Source organism: Sapajus apella, unplaced genomic scaffold, assembly GCF_009761245.1.
Source record: "Sapajus apella isolate SASKATOON/1434 unplaced genomic scaffold, GSC_monkey_1.0 scaffold18, whole genome shotgun sequence".
Classification (NCBI taxonomy): Eukaryota; Metazoa; Chordata; class Mammalia; order Primates; family Cebidae; genus Sapajus; species Sapajus apella.
In genome coordinates, this window is record NW_022436958.1 from 25076454 (window position 1) to 25092360 (window position 15907).

At 36.7% G+C, this 15907-nt stretch overlaps 1 long non-coding RNA gene and 1 pseudogene across 1 annotated transcript in view; both read left to right on the forward strand.

Moving 5' to 3' along the window:
• The window catches only part of LOC116557072, a 95881-nt gene that overhangs the window by 19586 nt on the left and 60388 nt on the right, over nucleotides 1-15907 (forward strand). The gene's annotated exons all lie outside the window — the stretch shown is intronic.
• Nucleotides 6236-6332, forward strand: LOC116557200 (annotated as a pseudogene).

A 15907-nucleotide genomic window follows, 5' to 3' on the forward strand; every position in this document is an offset into this window, starting at 1 on the left:
ACCCCATCATCTCAGCCCAGAATCTCCTTAAGATGATAAGCAACTTCAGCAAAGTCTCAAGATACAAAATCAATGTGCAGAAATCACAAGCATTCCTATACACCAATAACAGACAAATAGAGCCAAATCATGAGCAAACTCGCATTCACAATTGCTACAAAGGGAATAAAATACCTGGGAATAAAACTAACAAAGGATGTAAAGGACCTCTTCAAGGAGAACTACATACCACTGCTCAAGGAAATAAGAGAGGACACAAACAGATGAAAAAACATTCCAGGCTCATGGTTAGGAAGAATCAATATCACGAAAATGACCATACTGGCCAAAGTAATTTATAGATTCAATGCTATCCCCATCAAGCTACCATTGACCTTAATCACAGAACTGGAAAAACTGCTTTGAACTTCATATGGAACCAAAAGAAAACCTGCATAGCCAAGACAATCCTAAGCAAAAAGAACAAAGCTGGAGGCATCATGCAACCTGACTTCAAACTATACTACAAGGCTACAGTAATCAAAACAGCATAGCACTGGTACCAAAACAGAGATATAGACCAGTGGAACAGAACAGAGGCCTTGGAAGCAATGCAACACATCCATAACCATTTGACCTTTGACAAACCTGACAAAGCAACCAATGGGGAAAGGATTCCCTGTTTAATAAATGGTGTTGGGAAAACTGACTTGCTGTGTGCAGAAAGCTGAAACTGGACCCCTTTCTTACACCTTACACTAAAATTAACTCCAGATGGATTAAATATTTACACGTAAGACCTAATACCATAAAAACCCTAAAAGAAAACATAGGCAATACCCTTCAAGACATAGGCATAGTCAAAGACTTCATGACTAAAACACCAAAAGCATTGGCAACAAAGCCAAAATAGACAAATGGGATCCAATTAAACTTAAGAGTTTCTGCACAGCAAAAGAAACAATCATTAGAATGAACTGGCAACCAACAGAATGGGAAAAAATTTTTGCAAGCTACCCATCTCACAAAGGGCTAATATCCAGAATCTACAAAGAACTATATTAGATTTACAAGAAACAAACAAACAAACCCATTCAAAAGTGGGCGAAGGATGAGAACAGAAACTTTTCATTCATTTTTTAAAAAAATTTATTTTATTGCATTTTAGGTTTTGGGGTACATGTGAAGAACATGCGAGATTGTTGCATAGGTACACACGTGCCAGTGTGATTTGCTGCCTTCCTCCCCATCACCTATATCTGGCATTTCTCCCCATGCTATCTCTCCCCAACTCCCCACCCCCCACTTTTCAAAAGAAGACATATATGAAGCCAATAAACCTATGAAAAAATGCCCAATCACTGGTCATTAGAGAAATGCAAATCAAAACCACACTGAGATACCATCTCACTCCAGTTAAAATGGTGATCATTAAAAAATTTGGAGACAATAGGTGCTGGAGAAAATGTGGAGAAATAGGAACACTTTTTTACTGTTGGTGGCAGTGTAAACTAGTTCAACCATTGTGGAAGACGGTGTGACAATTCCTCAAGGATCTAGAGTTAGAAATTCCATTTGACCCAGCAATCCCATTACTGGGTATATACCCAAAGGATTGTAAATCATTCTGTTATAAAGATACATGCACATGTATGTTCACTGTGGCACTGTTTACAAAAGCAAAGACCTGGAACCAACCCAAATGCCCAACAATGATAGACTGGATAAAGAAAATGTGGCACATACACACCATGGAATACTATGTAGCCATAAAAAATGATGAGTTTGTGTCCTTTGTAGGGACATGGATGAATCTGGAAACCATCTTTCTTAGCAAACTGACACAAGAACAGAAAATCAAACACCGCATGTTCTCACTCATACATAGGTATTGAACAATGGGAACGCATGGACACAGGGAGGGAAACATCACACTTTGAGGTCCGTTGGGTACTGGGAGACTATGGGAGGGACAGCGGGGTGCGGGGAGGATGAGGAGGGATAATGCGAGAAATGCCTGATGTAGGTGATGAGGAATAGAGACAGTAAACCACCATGGCATGTATGTTCCTATGCAACAGTCCTGCAAGAACTGCACACATACTCCAGAACTTGTAGTACAATAATAATTAAAAAAAACCTAAATGATGAGTTGATAGGTGCAGCAAACCTCCATGGCACATGTATACCTATGTAACAAACCTGCATGTTCTGCACATGTATCCCAGAAGTTAAAAAAAGTAAAAATAAATTTAAAAGAACTGCCTTTATTTAGCAAAATATATTTAGAGCTTATTAGATACCTCTATGAACAGAAAGTATTGCTTTCATTTTAAAATATAATAGTTTACGACAGTCATCTGAATGAATCTCATTAACATAACATTGAGTGAAAGAAATTAGACATAAATGACTTCATACTGTATGATTCCAGATATATAAAGGAAAAAACCACGCAAACTAATCATGCTATTAGTATGGGGTAATATTCAATGGAAGGATACACAAAAGAGGTTTTAGAGATTGATGATGTATGGAGTCTTGATTTAGATGCATTAAATTTGTAAAAATTCATGTATGATATAAATTTTTCTGAATGTTATACTTCAAAAATAGTATTTTTTAATTTTTCTTGTCCAATAGTATTTTCAATTGACAAATAATAATTATACATATTATATATATAAAAAGAATATGTGTCATTCTTTTCCCAATTTTGGACATTGAGGTATTTTTTTCTTCTAGAATTGTTGCTGTAATTTTTGTGTACCTATTTTTTTTGTGTGTGATTTTTTAATTCCTTTATTTTAATTTTTGTAGAGTTTTCAACAAAAGAATTTACTGGGTGTAAACATTTAAACACTTCTAATAATTTTGAAATATGTTCACAATATATCTTTAAAAATATTTAAAAATTTTCTTTTGCTATTTTCAAACTTTGCTATACACCCCAATCAAATTAATCTTTTGAATTCACTTAAAAAATCATTCTTGTGTTAAAAAGTTTTAATAGTTTCCATCGTCTCTTAGTTTGAATGATTTAAAACTAATACTAATTTTTTATTCTGGTCTGGTTCCAAAAGTTATTTTAATCCTTGTACCTACTACTTTCTAATGTGAAATCCTTGCTCACTGTCTTTAAAATATACTACTCCAACATCTTTGCTATACAATTTCATCTACATGGAATGCCCTCTCTCCTCTTTTAGGTCTCAGGAAATTCTATCTACTTATGAAGGTGTACTTTTCAAGAATGTACTATTTTTAAAAAGTTTTACTTACCCATTCGTGCCTTGTACAAACTTACTTCTCTCAACTCTGAACATTTAAAGTACTTTTTAAAAATGTTAACTTTTACCATCATTTGTTTTACTGTCTTGTAAGTATAAAAGATTTCCTAAGATAAAATGCTCAAGATTGGACAAACAGAACAAAACCAAAACAAAAAACCAAACCAAAAGACCCCCAAACACACCCACTTTGATGGGACCAGTAGAAGATACAACAACTCTTATTTCAAAATGGATGCACTCTGTCTTGCAAGAAGAGATAGAGATTTGAGTAATTCTAGGTGTAAGTTCTTTATTTTGGGGGAAAAAATGGAAAGGGTCCTTTAGTTGAAGTGGAACTCCAGCAATAACGTACATTTTTATCCTGTAATAGTGCAGTGGTATAAGCAGAAAAATATATGATGAAATTGCTATCTTGAGATAATAAGACTATTACATATGGTGAGTAGTATGGCTAAAAATCTTACTCTCTAAAACTCTGATTATGTATCTCTTGAATTATTTAACAAGAACCTGCAAGGGGTGGAGCATTATGCTTTTGTCTAAAATTTATGCATGTCTAGGAAATGATGTCTGTATCTTGTAAGCATCAGGGATATTCTTACATTAACCTAAATTTTTGTATGCAGGGTAGAGGAAAGCCTGCCTTACTTCTTCCCTCAAATGTTCAATCCTGAATGGAACCTCTCTGGTACTGGCATTTCATGCAATATCAGCTCAGCTTGAAACAATGAAAGTAGCATATCTGATCACAAGCAGTTGATCCCCAGACATGTTTATTGATGGCACTATGAAGGCAAACAGCATACTGACATACAATACAAAGAAACTTGGCAGACGTTATAGTGGCAATTCAGTTTTGGCATTTATATTGGTAAAAACAGATTACAAAGCTTAGTGTAGCTCAAACCTTATTTAAGCTTGCAAAATGTCTGATTTGATCAGTTGGCATTCCACTGAGAGCACCACCTCTATCTCTAGGAATTCCTTTTAAGCAGTTTACATTCACGTAGTGCCTGGGCTTTGCTTTATGTGTGTTATGTAATCTAATCATTTTTATTTTTTCTGATTGACCCCATTCAAAAGATTCTACCGAGTCACCATGCCCGTCAGTGTAGTTTAAAAAAAATTTAAATGAACAGTGACACTTAGTGGCTAGAAATATTCATTACAGTGCTATTCTGTAAGAATCTCCATTAACACGTCCCATGGTAATAAAGTAAATGATACCAAAATTTAGTCTTCTTGGCAAAGTAATATACAGTATTTGAAGTGTGTTGGTTTTGCAGCAGCTGTCATTCCATACCAATCCATTTAGTTAAAAAGCAAACAGGTGGCTCACACATATTGTTTTTACTACATAAATTTTTAAATTTTCTTCAGTCCTACTGAAATAAATGGGGCATTTTTGCTGTTGATTTCAGTTCACTAGAAAAAATATGTAACAATATAGTGGAGATATTATTAATAGCACTGTTCAAAGTGCATGTTCTTCTAAGCAGATATATATTGACCCAAAATATGAACAAGTAACTTAAGTGAAACAAGTAAGTTACGCATATACTTGTGAGACTGAAACAAAACAAAACAAACACACACGAGATTAATGTGTCCTAATTAATTCCTTTGTTTTGGTACTATGGCACACAAGAAGTAAAATTGTAGTGAGGTTTTAAAAATATTTACTCCAGGATCAAGAGTTTATTCATGTAAGGCTTAGGTTAAGTTTTCCCTCAATTTTATTGCATTTATGGATTTATTTTTGACCTTTAAGGAAGGCTTTGTGACAATAATTAATGTTTTATTTTCTTGCAAAATGAAAGCATGCTGTCTTGCCTGAGGTTAATGTGTTTTTAAGTCTCTTGAGGTGCTGCGGTTGGAAAGCAATTTAGAATATTGTCTTCTGCCAGCTTCACATACAACAGAGAGATGAGTGGAAAATCTCTGATTAGTGGGTGTGACAAAATATGGCAAGACAGTTATGGAAATATATGTAAACCATGTTGTTTGACTTACATATTGGTTTTTTAAGAACCAAAACAAATACAATGAAAAAAATTTTTTGACAGAACTTAATTAGAGAGTGGGAAGAGGGAGGTGATACTGTAGTCTTTTACAAGTGTAGAAAGAAGTCTCTTTTAAGTAAATTTCGTGTGTAAAAAGCTGACTTTCCAAAACAGAAAAGTTACAATGTGATTATGAGATTTATAGAAGCATTTACAAAAGCCTGGAAGTAAGCCATGTATAGCTTAAAACATCCAAAAATATTATTTTGTTTAGATACTTTCCCAGTTGAGTGACCTGAGTAATTCAATAGCTTAATTCTCCACTCACTGGTTATATTGAACTTCCACTCCTTCTTCTCTCAAATCTCCTCCCATTTGAATTCTTTCTTCCTGGCCAGTAGTGGATGATGCCTGTTGCCTCAAGGTATTATGGATGTACTCTTAACCCTTCATGTACTGTACTGTAATTACTTGTAATTGTTATCTCTCACAGATGACAAACTCCTTGAGGATCGAGGCTGTATATCTTATTCACTGTCCAGCATGTAGCACAGTGCCTGGCATATAATAGGTACTCATTAAATATTTAATGTTTGTAGGTGCCAGAATATTGGAATAAATCTAGGGGAATGAGGCAAAGTGAAATTCCTTCCTAGTCCCTTAGGGACAATGGGACCCCGCCCCCACTTGTGGGGCTTTATTTTGTTCTTGCTCAGGTGGGATAAGTTTCCAGACTGTTGGTGTCTCTTTTTGCCATTGATAGCTTTGAGATATGGGTTGAAGATCAGCCATCTTGCATAAAAGAAACCGTTCTGTTCCAGAGAGTGTGTGGTTGGAATTCAGCTTCAGATGGTATACAGATTCTTTAAATAATAATGCATTTAGACAGGCTATAAAGGAGACTGACTCTTTGTTTGGGAATGTGTAAAACAAAGTACTATAATGAAAAGAATGTTGTAGATCATTTTGTAGTTCATGAGCATGATGATTGTGTGTTCACTTGAAGGTGTGAAATGTGCCACCCTGAACATTGTTATGATGTTGGCTTGGTAAAACAAAGAAAAGTGTTGTATTGATAAACAGGGGATTAAGGGCTTGTTTCACTATTAACTGTATTTAACCTTGACCTTATCATGTATCTCTTTTGTCCTAAATTTCTTCTTTTAATTATTTTTATTTTGACTTATTTATTTTAAAATTTTCATAAATTTAGAGGGTACAAATGCAGATTTCTTACATATATATTGCATAGTGGTGATGTCTGGGCTTTTAGTGTCCCCATCACCCAGATAGTGAACATTCTACCCAATAGGTAAATTTTCAGCCCTCATGCACATTTCAGCCTCCCACCTTTTGTAGTTTCCAATGTCTATTATTCTACTCTCTATGTCCATGTGTCCCCATTGATTCACTTTCGCTTCTAAATGAGTACATGTGGTATTTGAATTTTTGTTTTTGAGTTATTTCAGTTAGGATTCTGGCCTCCAGTTCCATTCATTTTGCCAAAAATGACATGATTTCCTTCTTTTTTATGGCTGAGTAGTGTTCCATAATACATGTATAAACCACATTTTCTTTTTTCAGTCCTCCATTGATAGACACTTAGGTTGATTCTGTATCTTTGGTACTGTGAATAGTTCTGAAAGAAGGGCAGGCATCTTTTTGATATAATGAGGTATTTCCATTGACTATATACCCAGTAATGGGATTTCTGGATTGAATGGTGATTCTATTTTTAGTTCTTTGAGACATCTTCATACTGTTTCCCATAAAGGTTTTACTACTTTATAATCCCACCAACAGTGTATAAACATTTCCTTTTGTTTTTCTACAACCTTGCCAGTATCTGTTGATTTCTTTTTTTTTTTTTAATTTTTTAAATGTTTTAGTAATAGCCATTCTGACTGGTATGAGATGGTAACTCATTGTTTTAATTTGCATTTCTCTGATGATTAGTGATTTTAAGCACTTTTTCATATGCTTGTTGGCCGCTTGTATGTCTTCTTCTGAAAAACGTTTGTTCATGTTCTTTGTCCACTTTTTAGAAGAGTTATTTGTTTTTTTTTTCTTATTGAGGTGTTTGAATTTCTCATAGATTCTGGATATTAGCCTTTGTGGATACATAGTTTGCAAATATGTTTTCCAATTCTGCAGGTTTTGTGTTTACTCTGTTGATAGTTTCTTTTGCTATGTAGTAGTTTTTTGGTTTAATTAAGTCTTATTTGTCAAATTGTGTTTTTGTTATTTTGTATTTTGAAGACTTGATAATAAATTCTTTGCATAGGTCAATGTCCAGAAAAGTTTTCCCTAGGTTTTCTTCTAGAATTTTTATACTTACAGGTGTTATATTTAGGTCTTTAATTTATTTTAAATTAATTTTTGTATACGCTATGGTAAAAAGTATGAGTCCAGTTTTATTCTTCTGCATGTGACTATCCAATTTTCCTAGCATCATATATTGAAAAAGGTTTCTTTTCCAGAGTGTATATATATTTTTTACTTTGTAAAAGATCAGTTGGTGGTAGGTTTGTTGATTTATTTTTGGGTTCTCTATTCTGTTTCATTGACCTATGTATCTATTTTTAGACCAGTACCATGCTGTTTTGGTTATTATGGCTATGTTGTATGATTTGAAGTCAGGTTCTGTGATTCTTCCAGCTTTGTTCTTTTTGCTTAGGATTGCTTTGGCTATTTGGGCTCTTTTTTGGTTTCATGTGAATTTTAGGATTGTTTTTTCTAATTCTGTGAAAAATGGTTGGTAATTTGATAGGGATTTCACTGAATCTATAAGTAACTTTGGGCAATGATATTGTTTGGCTCTGTGCCCCCACCCAAATTTCATTTTGGAGGTCCCATAATTCCCATGTGTTGTGGGAGGGACTGGAGGCAGCTCTTTCCTGTGCTGTTCTTATGGTTCTCATGAGATCTGATGGTTTTAAAAACAGGAGTTTCTCTGCACAAGCTCCTTTTTTGCCTGCTGCCACCCGCATAAAATATGACTTGCTCCTCCTTGCCTTCTGCCATGATTGTGGAACCTTCCCAGCCATGTGGAACTGTAATCCAATAAACCTCTTTCTTTTGTAAATTGCCCAGTCCTAGGTATGTCTTCATCAGCAGTGTGAAAATGGACTAATGGTACAGGGAGTGGAGCACTGCTGAAAAGATACCTGAAAATGTGAAAGTGGCTTTTGAACTGGGTAACAAGCAGAGTTTGGAACAGACTGAAGGGCTCAGAAGAAGACAGGAAAATGTGGGAAAGTTTGGAATTTCCTAGAGATGTATTAAATGGCTTTGACAACATTTCTGATAGTGATATGAACAATAAGGTCCAGGCTGAGGAGGTCTCAGATAGAGATGAAGAACTTGTTGGGAATTGGAGCAAGGGTAACTCTTGTTATGTTTTAGCAAACAGATTGGTGTCATTTTGCCCCTGCCCTAGAGATTTGTGGAACTTTGAGCTTGAGAGAGATGGTTTAGGATATTGGGCTGAAGAAATTTCTGAGCAGCAAAGCATTCAAAATGTGACTTGGGTGCTGTTAAAGGCATTCAATTTTATAAAGGAAGCAGAGCATAAAAGTTTGGAAAATTCACAGCCTGAAAATGCAATAGAAAAGAAAATTCCATTTCCTGAGGAGAAACCCAAGCTGGCTGCAGAAATTTGGGTAAGTAACGAGGAGCTGAATGTTAATTTCCAAGTCAATGGGGAAAATGTCTCCAGGGCATGTCAGAGGTCTTCTTGGCAGTCCTTCCCATCACAGGCCTGGAGGCCTAGGAGGAAAATGTGGTTTCCTGGGCTGGGCCCAGGGTCCCTGCAGTGTGTGCAGCCTAGGGACTTGGTGCCCTGTATCCCAGCTGCTCTAGCTGTGGCTGAAAAGGGACAGTGTAGAGCCTGGACCATGGCTCAGAGGGTACAAGCCTCAAGCATTGGCAGCTTCCACATGGTGTTGATCCTGTGAGTGCACAGAAGTCAAGAACTGGGGTTTGGGAACCTTCACCTAGATTTCAGAAAATGTATTGAAACTCCTAGATCCCCAGGCAGAATTTTGCTGTAGGGGTCAGTGTGGTCCTCATGGAGAACCTCTGCTAGGGCAATGCAGAGGAAAATGTGGAGTGGCAGCCCCTACAGAGAGTCCCTACTGAGGTACCATCTAGTGGAGCTGTGAGAAGAGGGCCACTGTCCTCCAGACCCCAGAATAGTGATCCACTGACAGTTTGCACTGTGTACCTGGAAAAGCCACAGACACTCAACACCAGCCGGGAGAGAGGCTGTACCTTGCAAAGCCACAGGAGTGGAGCTGCTTAAGACTAGGGGACCTACCTCTTCCATCAGTGCGATCTGGATGTGAGACATGGAGTCACAGGAGATCATTTTGGAGCTTTAAGATTTGACTGCCCCATTGGATTTTGGGCTCACATGATCCCTGTCATCTCTTTGTTTTGGCCAATTTCTCCCATTTGGAATGGCTGTATTTACCCAACACCTCAGTTGTATCTAGGAAGTAACTAACTTGCTTTTGGTTTTACAGGCTTATAGGTGGAAGGGAATTGCTTTGTCTAATGAGACTTTGGACTACGGACTTTTGAGTTAATGCTGAAATGAGTTGAGATTTTGGGGGACTGTTGGGAAGGCATGACTGGTTTTGCAACATGAAGATATGAGATTTATGAGGGGGCAGGAGTGGAATAATATGGTTTGGTTCTGTGTCCCCACCCAAATCTCATCTTGGACGTTCCATAATTCCCACATGTCGTGCATGTCGTGGGAGGGACCTGGTGGGAGATGATTGAATCACGGAGAGGGTTATTCCTGTGCTGTTCTCATTATAGTGAATGGGTCTCATGAGATCTGATGGTTTTAAAAACAGGAGTTTCTTTGCACAAGCTTTCTTTTTTTTGCCTGCTGCAATCCATTTAAGATGTGACTTGCTCCTCTTTGCCTTCTGCCATGATTGTAAGGCCTCTCCAGCCATGTGGAACTGTAAGTCCAATAAGCCTCTTTTTTTTGTAAATTGCCGAGTCTCAGATATGTCTTTATCAGCAGCATGAAAACAGACTAATACAAACAGTATGCCATTTTAACAATATTGATTTTTCCAAATAGTGACCATGTGTTGGAAGTGTGGTAATTTTTTCTGTTTGTGTCATTCATGATTTGTTGTATATCAGTAATTTGTTGTTTCTTACAGGGATTTTTCACCTCCTTGATTAAATATATGCTTGGTATTTTATTATTATTTTTTGTAGCACTGTACATGGGATTGCTTTCTTGATTTGGTCCTCAGCTAGATGATTATTGCTATATAGAAACAGTACTAATTTTTATAGGTTAATTTTTTTATCCTGGAAATACTGAATTCATTTCAGATCTATGAGTTTTTTGGTAGACTCTGTAGGGTTTCCTGAATATAATATCATTAGCAAACAGGAATAATTTAACTTCCTCTTTTCTAATTTGGATGCCTTTTATTTTTTGCTCTTGCTTGATTGCGCTGGTGGGGACTTCCAGTACTATGCTAAATAAGAGTAGTGAAAGTAGGCATACTTGCCTCATTACAATTCTTAGAGGAAATGGTTTCAACCTTTCCCTGTTAAGTATGTTGTTGGCTATAGGTTTGTCATATATTGCCTTTATTATGTCAAAATATGTTTCATTCTGTGCCTAGTTTGTTAAGGATTTTTATGATGAAAGGCCATTACATTTTATCAATTGCTTTTTCCACTTTCATAGAGATGATCATATGGTTTTTGTTCTTAATTCTGTTGATGTAATGTGTCACATTTATTGATTTGGGAATGTTGAACCATATTTGCATTCCTGGTATAAATCACTCCTGATCATGGTGTATTCTCTTTTTATATGCTGTTAGATTCAACTTGCTTGTATTTTGTTGAAGATTTTTGAATCTATGCTCGTCAGGGATATGAGTCTGTACTTTTCTTTTTGTGTTGTGTCCTTGTCTGTTTCTGATATCAGGGTTATCCTGGCCTTATAGAATAAGTGAGGGAGAATTCCCTTCTCTTCAATTTTTTGGTGTAGTTTATGGGAGAATTTCTCTTTGTTTTTCTTTGTATGTTTGGGTTTGGTAGAATTTGGCTTTGAATTCATCTGGTCCTGGGTTTTCTTTTAGCAGTTTTTTTTTTAAATGACTTTGAAAATGTCATTCCATTTTTTTCTGGCCTGTAAGGTTTCTTCATAAAAGTCTACTGTTAGTCTGATGAGGGTTTTATTTTATTTTTTGAAAAGATGACTAGATGCTTTTCTGTAGCCAATTTAAAAATTATTTCTTTCACTTTGACTTTAGAAGTTCTTAACATAATCTGCAGTGCAAAGTCCTTTATGTAATATATTTGCCTAGGGATGGCTGGACCTTCTGTATCTGGATTTTCGACTCTCTTGCTAGACTTGGGAAGTTTTCATTGACTATTTTCTGAAGTAGGTTTTTCTGAACTTTTTGATCTCTCTTTTCCATTAGGAATACTGCTAATTCATAAGTTTGGTCACTTTGTATAATCTCAGATGTCTCAAAGACATTCTTTCTTCTTTTATTTTTTTTCCTTATTTTTATCTTACTGGAATATTTCAAAAGACCAGTTTTCAAATTTACAAGAAAAAAACCCAAACAACTTTATTAAAAAGTGTGCAAAGAACAGGAACAGACACTTCTCAAGAGATGACATTCATGTGACCAACAAATATATTTTAAAAAGCTCAACATCATTGACCATTAGAGAAATGCAAATCAAAACCACAATGAGATACCATCTCATGCCAGTCAGAATGTTGATTATTAAAAGTCAACAAAGCACAGATGTTGCTGAGGCTGTGGAGAAAATGGAACAATTTTTCACTGTTGGTAGGAATGTAAGTTAGTTCAACCATTGTGGAGGACAGTGTGGTGATTCCTCAAACATCTAGAATCAGAAATATCATTTGACCCAGCAATCCAATGCTGGATATATGCCCAAAGGAATGTAAATCATTCTGATATAAAGATATATGCATGCATATGCTCATTGCAGCACTACTCACAATACAGAGATATGAAATTAACCCAAATGGCCACCAATAAAAGACTAAATAAAGAAAATGTGGCACATATACACCATGGAATACTATACAGCCATAAAAAGGAATGAGATCATTTTCTTTAGAAGGACATAGTTGGAGCTGGAAGCCATTATAATCAGTAAACTAATGCAGGAACAGAAAATCGAATACCACGTTTTCATTTATAAGTGGGAGCTGAATGATGAGACACATGGACACATGGGGAGGAACAACACACACTGAGGCCTGTCAGAGGGTAGGAGATGGGAGGAGAGAGAGCATCAGGAAGAATAGCTAATGGATGCTGGGATTAATACCTAGGTTATGGATTGATCTGTACCGCAAACCACCATGGCACACATTTACCTATGTAACAGACTGCACATCCTGCATAGGTACCCTGGAATGTAAAATAAAAATTGAAGGAAAAAGAAAAGACTTGTTTTCAAGTTCTGAGATTTTTTTCTTCTGCTTGATCTAGTCTATTATTGAAGCTTTCAAATGTAGTTTGTTTTTCTTTCAATGAATTTATTACTTCCACAACTTCTGCATTTAAAAATAATCTCTATTAAGAAACCATCATTAGAGCAAACCGGCAGCCAACAGAATGGGAAAAAATTTTTGCAGTCTGCCTATCTGACAAAGGGCTAATATCCAGAATCTACAAATAACTAAAACAGATATACAAGAAAAAAACAAACAGCCCCATTCAAAAGTGGGCGAAGGATATGAACAGACCCTTTTCAAAAGAAGACATATATGAGGCCAACAAACATAAGAAAAAATGCTCATCATCACTGGTCATTAGAGAAATGCAAATCAAAACCACATTGAGATACCCTCTCATGCCAGTTAGAATGGTGATCATTAAAAAATCTGGAGACAACAGATGCTGGAGAGGATGTGGAGAAATAGGAACACTCTTACACAGTTGGTGGGAGTGTAATTAGTTCAACCATTGTGGAAGACAGTGTGGTGATTCCTCAAAGATCTAGAAGCAGAAATACCATTTGACCCAGCAATCCCAATGCTGGATATATGCCCAAAGGAATGTAAATCATTCTGTTATAAAGATACATGCATGCATATGCTTACTGCAGCCCTATGTACAATAGCAATGATCTGGAACCAACCCAAATGCCCATCAATGATAGACTAGACAAAAAAAAGTGGCACATATACACCATGGAATACTACACAGCCATAAAAAACAATGAGTTTGTGTCCTTTGTAGGGACTTGGATGAATCTGGAAACCATCATTCTCAGCAAACTGACACAAGAACGGACAACCAAACACCACATGTTCTCACGCATAGGTGGGTGTTGAACAGTGAGAACATGTGAACTCAAGGAGAGGAGCATCACACACTGGGGGCAGTTGGGGGGGGTAGGGAAGGGACAGCAGGGGTTGGGGAAGGTGGGGAGGGATAAAATTGGGAGAAATGCCGGATATAGTCAAAGGGGGAATAGAGGCAGCAAACCACCTGGTTATGTATGCACCTATGCAACAACCCTGCATGACCTGCCCATGTACCCCAGAACCTAAAGTAAAATAAAAAAAAAAATCTCTATGTCCTTGGTAAATTTCTCATCCATATTCTGAGCTTTTTTATACTAGTTTTCATATTTCTCTTGCATCTCATTGAGCTTTGTTAAAATCAATATTTTGAATTATTTATCTGGCATTTTGAGCCATTCTTTTTGATTTGGATCTGTTGTCAGACAATTGTTGTGGTCCTTTGGTGGTGTCATAAATTCCTGTACTTTCATGTTTCCCGTGTCCTTCCATTGATATCTGTGTGTCTGGTACAGCAGTCACCTTTCCTTTTTTTTTTTTTTTTTGGTCCATGTTAATAAAAAGTTTACTTTCTATATAATTGTTTTAAATTTCAATGGTTTTATTCTTTTCACTCCCTCTTCTTGTTTCAAATGCAATTTTAAATTGTTAACTATGTATTATAGTCTGCTCCATATTATGCCCTTGTATTTCCAAAGCTTTTTAAAGTGATATCCAGGTCAACACTACTTACGCCAGTACTGCAGCTTCAGATGCATGAAACTCCAGCTACAACACAGGATGAAATATCCTGTGAAGACTATTGTGATACCACTGACTCCACTCTTCTTTATGGTGGTGTTGCATTTAGTCCAGCCCTTTTGTACAGCTCCCAAGGGCTTCATTAGAGAGAATTTGGAGATTGTAAGTCTGATCGGAGGTTTCAAACTTCTTATATCAGTCGAATTTCTTTTCAACAAAGGAACTTTTGAAAGTCTTCCCTCCTGGAGACTGATAAGCTGTGGTTTCTGGGCCATTGCATTCTACCACTGAGGCTTTCCTGGGGACACCTCTAGTTCAAGATAAGCAGGAAACAGGCTGGAAGTTCCTTTCTGCCAGCAGTTGTAGCATGATTGGTGAAGGGGCTCTGAGAAGTGTGATCCTGGGCTAGGAATAAAGGGCCCTGTCACTCAGTGTGCAACATTTGGAACTGACGGCCAGATTTGGGCTCCAGGAGACTTGTTCTTTACTCTCCACTAATGCTTTTACATCTGAGACTCAATTATGACTGACATCTTTTACTTTCTCTTCTTGGAGAAATTTTGTACACAGGAAAGATTTTGAGTACTTGGTTGTGTTTCAGAAAGAAATTCATTTTAAGTTACCTCCTGTGGAATGAACCAGCTTAAAGAGGGTCTTTATCTTGAGATTTCTTCTCTGTGGCTGAATCATCAGTTTTGGTCCTCAGAGCCATGCTCATGGCAGTCCATTCTTGCTTTTCTGTCCCAGACACAGTTCTCTCTGCATTTTTTTTGGTTCTTTTATGTCTCGACTCCAATGCTAAGTCTTTATTCTTGGTTCCCCATGACTCAGATTTTGCCTAATGAGCTAATTTTAAGGCTTAATTAGTGATTCTGTGTTCTTTTCCTGAGTCCCAGTGTCTCTTATACCAGTGGAGACTCTTGAGGGGTGATTCCTCCAATGGTTAGGGATCACCCCTCAAGAGTCTCCACTGCTATACCCACTCCCAATTTCCTCCTGCTCCCCACTTCCTCCTTAATCCCTAATAACCCTAATATGTTCTCCACTTCTATAATATTATCATTGAAGAATGTTATATGAATGGTGTTTTACAGTATATATAAGTTTCTCCGCATCCTCACTGCATTTGATTTTATTACTATTTTTAATTTTAATAATTCTGATAGAGGTGTGCAGTTGTATCTTGTTTTAATTTGTCATGTCACTAGTAATTGATGATACTGAATATCTTTTTATGTGCTCCTTTGCCATCTGTGTATCTTCTTTGGTGAAATGTTTCTCAATGTCTTTTGTTCATTTTCTGTTTTTTGTTTGTTTCTAGATGGAGCCTCGCTCTGTCACCCAGCCTGGAGTGCAACCTCTGCCTCTCGGGTACAAGCGATTCTTTAGCCTGAGCCTCCCCAGTAGCTGGGATTATAATTGTCCACCATCACACCCAGCCTTTTTTTTTTTTTTTTTTTTTTTTTTTTTTTTTTTTTTGGTATTTTTAGTGGAGACAGGATTTCTCCATGCTGGCCTGGCTGGTCTCGAATTACTTACCTAAG